The following is a 5,516-nucleotide window of genomic DNA, read 5'->3' on the forward strand; positions in this document are numbered from 1 at the left end:
AGGTACAGGTAAAAAAAGAATGTGGATCCTTCAGAACCATTACTAAATTCTGTGTCTTTCACACCGTAAATCCCAGCTATGACCACAGACATATTAAGCCCATAGATTTCTTCCTCTTCAAACTTGGAGGAATAACAAGTGATGCAATGTGCTGAACTACCAGGGCCCACCCACTTTATTACAGAACATCTCATTCAAATCACACAACCGTCAAGCAGGGAGATTAAGAGGGCGCTTGACATTATCCTAATTCATTTCAGTCTTGAACACCATGTGCCAATGTCATTGCCAACTGCTCTCTATTACAGTTTAAAAATGGTGCCGGTCCAGACAATGACCCCTAACAAAACAATATATGAAGATATAAGTTAACAGCAGAAAGGTGATGAAATAGATTGACATTAGACATGATAAAAGAGGCAGAATGTTAGCAACTTTAGATATCAGAGAACATTCTAGGAGATCAAGCCATTGAAATAATTTCACTAGGCCACCATGGATGCTTGGCTGCTCTGGCACTGGCATCTCCTCTATCTCCATAAGTTCAAGATCTCTGTCTCATTTCTATTGCTGCTAGAATATTCAGGGTCACAGGGTGATAGTCTCTGATCACCTCGTTTCAGTAACATACAAACTACTTACCCTGTCACTCAGCCTGAAAAAAGGAAAAACCTTGTAACTACAGGCTCCCAGAGCAAAGAGAATACTCGGGTAAAGCATTCAAAATAGTGATCAGTATCCAAGGATTTACTGGATCTTCACTGTGCCCTGTTGTACTGATGATTCTACTCAATCTCCCCCATTTTTTCGGGGGGGGTGGCTTTTGGAGAGAAGATACTGAATCGTTCAGGTTCATGTAGCTTGTCAAAATGCCAGTAGCACTGATAATCCATCTGGAATTCCTAGAGCTTGACGCCCAGTGAAAATTTTCTTATGAAATGTTTTTAGCCAGGACCCCAAGTCCCCAAATTCAGGTTTTACATGAGTGTTGTAATTGCTTTTCACTGTTGCCCAGAACTTGACTGAATGTGCTTAGGAGTACCTGGTTATCAGTTGTCTAGTTCTATTTTTCCTGATTCCTATCATTTTCCCATGATCCTGAATGAAAAAAAGTTAATAACAGTGGTGCCAAACAACATCTTAGAGCATTTTAAAAAATAATCACTATTTACACTGTGTAAGATTATTCTCATCATTAATAAGCTGAGAATGGAATGCAGATGTCACTAATATTAAAACAGTCGTAATGTTAAGATTTTGAAAGATAAACGTTATTATAAAATACCTTATGCTTTTAGCTTTGATTTATATATAATTGTTAGGCTTTGAAAAAATGTTATTATAAAAAATCCACCTGATAGCTTCTATTTCAAATTATATATAAAGTTGCAGTATTTTTCTTCTATCCATGGAGATTTAACAAAATTCTATTTTACAAAGCCCCCTAGGGCTGATTTCATGGTCAAAGAAAAATAAAGCTTTCTAAAATCACTGAATAACTTCACTGTTTTACCCTAAGAAACTTTTCCTGCCTACCCATTTATTTTAAGCCAAGAAAGGTAAATGAACTAAAGCTGTTCATCTTTAGTTGATTCAAATCTAGCTTTTAATAACAAGTGGCTGAATCCAAAAAGAGGATTAAAGGTGGCATTCTTTCAACAATTCCTTATTACAGCCTGAGATTTACTTTGCAATTACTCTTTCCTGGGCAGAGCTGAGGCCCAGTGAACTTGTTATTACCTCCTTTGGAGATTTCTAAAAATGAAAACTACACTTGCTATAAGGCATGGGTACCACTGGTGTGAAAGATGCTAAAGTGGAAGAACTTATAGGGCAAATGGTAGTTCAAAGAGATGATGAGTCCCAACCCTCAGGAAGAACATTCTTCATAGTTAAGAGTTGGGAACAGTGCAACTGAGAAAATATAAACTTCATTCAATTCTGAATCCTCACTGTCATCTTTCTGGGATGCCCTATTGCTTTTTCTGATAAGCAATAAAATCTTTTAAAAGGAAAAAAAAACTTTCCTCTGTGCTTGTCTTCTGAGCAGCATAGTTTAGGGAAGCAGTCTCGAATCATGGTGGAGGTGGGAGGAACAAAGCTGGAGGCAGAAGATAAGAGAAGAAAGGGAGAAGGGAGAAAAAAGAGATTATCAGGGAGAGGAGGAAAGTAAAAAGGAGAGAGCAGAAGAGAGATGGCACACACACACACACACACACACACACACACACACACACACGATCTTGGAGCTCAGGAGAAAAGGAGAAAGAAACAGGGAAGCAAGTTACTTAGGTACAAGAAGCTTGGGTTGGGTTTACGAGTGGCAAACAAGCTAGGTACAATGGCTCATGCTCACAACTATGATCCCCTGCTACTTGGGAAGCAGCCATGTAAGGATTATGGTTTGAGGCAATCCAGGCCAAAAAGTTAGCAATACTCCATCTCAAAAGCAAACAGGACATGGTAGCACATAGCTAGCAACTCAGGAGATGAAAATAGGACAATCATAATTCAAAGCTAGCTTGTGGAAAATTAGTGCAGACTCCATCTGAAAACACACACCACACACACACAAAATCAAAGTAAAAAATCAAAGGGATTGGGGTGTGGCTTCAGTGGTAGAGTGATTGCCTAACAAGTCTGAGACTCTGAGTTTAGACCCTAGTACCACAAAATACACAGCCTGCAGAAATCAGTGTTAGATCTGTGAGCATCATGATAGATCACCAAGTATGGCTCAATGGATAAAGCATGCTTTGTTTGATCTAGTTCAGCCAGTGTCACTCCCTGTGAGAGAACGACTTGTGGATATGATACATATGTAGGAACATATTTGAGTACAAGCAACAGTGGACAGGGCCGATCATTGACACACCTTTTCTTGGACAGCCCCAAGTAGGGTAGCTACTATTATTCCCATTTTACACACATGGAAACATGAAGTCTGGGGAGATTCATTTGCTAGCATGAGATCACAGGAAAGACAATTATTTCCAATCTGTTGGGTCTAGATCCAGTGCTATTTCTTCCTCAGCAAATTCTTTTTTCCCCCAGTCCTGGGACTTGAATTTGACCTAGGAACTGTCCCTGAGCTTCTTTTTACTCAAGGCTAGTGCTCTACCACTAGAGTCACAGTGTCACCTCTGGCTTTCTCTGAGTAGTTTATTGGAGATAAGAATGGCAAAGACAGCCAAGCACCAGTGGCTCACGCCTATAATCCTAGCTGCTTTGAGGTAGAGATCGGGGATCATATTTCTTTTTTGTCTGTCGTGGGCCTGTACTCTGGGCCTGGGCACTGTCTCAGCTCTTCAGCTCAAGGCCAGCACTCTACCACTTGAGCCACAAAGCCACTTCTGGCTTTTTCTGCTTATGTGGTGCTGAGGAATGGAACCCAGGGCCTCAGGCATGCAAGGCAAGCACTCTACCACTCAGCCACCTTCCCAGCCCCTCGGGGATCATATTTAAAAGCCAGCAGAAGAATAAAAGTCTTTGAGACTCCAACTCAACCAATGGCTCTGTGCAGTGATGTGTTGCTATCACCCCACTGACAAGGGGAAGAACACATAGAAGGTTCATAGCCCAGGACAGCCTAGCCACAAAAGCAGAACCCTACCTCCAAAATAACAAATGCAAAAAGGGACTCAAAGTGTGGCTCAAATGGTAGAGCTACTGCCTAGCAAGCATGAGGCTGTGAGTTCTATCTGTATTCTTGTTCCCTCTCCCCCCCCAAAAAAAAAACTGATCAAGAAAGAGTTGATATATTTTCTCCTTATTAATTTTCCCCTTAGTATATTATTTCCCCTCTAAAACGAACTATGTCCTAATCTTTGATATCCGACCCTAAAAGACTTTTATAATATTATATTCCTCTTATTAATTTTCTTATTATATTATTTTCCCTCTTAAAAGAATCATGTCCTAATCTTTAAGATCCACTCCTAGAAGACTTGCCCTGGCACATACTGGAGGCTTGAAACAAGGTTGTAGATATTACATAAAATAATACAGATAAGAGCATTTAGGACTTAGCTAGTGCTTAATCCATTACAACAACATAGTATTACCCATCTGCCTCCATCAGGACCTTGGGCCACTTTGAATCTGTTTTATTCTTAGAGACTAACATAAAAGCATATGCCAGTGCTTCTTAGATGTGAAAAGACTGGGTGGCAGGTGGTCATCTAATCTATCACTTGAAGCCCATCGGCACGGGCCAGGGCACTTAGCAACACAGGAAATGGCACACATTGAAGGACCTGTAAGACCTCAGTTCACTATGGTGTTCTGTGTGAGACCCTCCTCCCCCGATGAAAAACAAAACAAAATGTACCTAGCTTTTGTTACCAGTTCTGTAACTTTGGTTAAAACAACAAAACGCAGGTCAAAATGAATAGAAGTGGTAGAGATGTGAGAAGCCTTGTAAAAGGCGGCCAGGTCACACAAGATCTGAGGAGCTACCAGGGATTTGCTGGGCAGGGCAGAAGGAGGTAAGAAGTTGAGGTCCATGTACTGTAGGCAAAGGGCAGAATGGTGACAGGAGAGAAGAGAAGAGAGACAGGGAACAGGGAGACCCAGAGGCATAAAGGAGCTACACAGTGTCACAAGAGTGAATAAAAGAGCTAAACCATTAGACATGGTGCAGCCACAGGGTCCTGGAAGGGAAAGTGGAGTTGAGAAAGGGGATCCAGGAAGGAAAATTGAGGTGAGGCCAAAAGAGAATGGGGAGACAGAGTAGGACACTATCAGAGAAGGAGCATCAGTGCTCATCAAGGAGACCCAATGTCAGACAGGATCTTAGGGACTAAGCCTACCCAGCTACTGGGAGAGCCCAACTGGAGTTGTCCCAGGCCCAGAAAAGCCTTCTGCAGTGGCCACTAAGAAAGAGTGTGGGAAAAGGAAGCTACTGTGTACCCTCCTCTGCAGACCTTCCTTCCCAGCTATACCTTGATACCACTCATAGGCTAAGAAGATAGCCCATCATGTTCTCTGTTCTCTACCTGAGATGATGATTTAAATCTGAGCGGTGGTATAAAAAAAAGGGAGTCTCACACCAAGAGAGATGTGCATCTACAAGCCTGATCTGACCCACAGCCAAGAAAAGAAATGCTCTTCCAGATGAACAGAACAATTTTCTTTCAGAGAAAAATGTGCAAATCTTGATCTTCAGAGCTGCTTTTTGAGACCAACTGCATAGTAAAGTAACCATAATGGAAATGTAACTATAATTTGATACAATTTGCAAAGGAGATTAACAATAGTAATTGGCCTATGATGATGGCTTAAGTCAGTCTGTATTTTCACATTGTACTACTCTGCTTCCTACATATAGTAGCATTTCAGTGTTAACATCTTTTTGTTTTTATCCTTTAGCTTACATAAGCAAAATGAAACCAAAAAGAAGCACCTTCATACAAAATGAAAGAATTAAATCCGATATGCAAGTCCAACTGATAAAAACTGACACACACAAGGATACTGGTACACTCACAAGAGAGTCCTTCTCGATTCAGATGTAA

Source organism: Dipodomys merriami, unplaced genomic scaffold, assembly GCF_024711535.1.
Source record: "Dipodomys merriami isolate MVZ:Mamm:240054 unplaced genomic scaffold, mDipMer1.0.p SCAF_850, whole genome shotgun sequence".
Taxonomy (NCBI): domain Eukaryota; kingdom Metazoa; phylum Chordata; class Mammalia; order Rodentia; family Heteromyidae; genus Dipodomys; species Dipodomys merriami.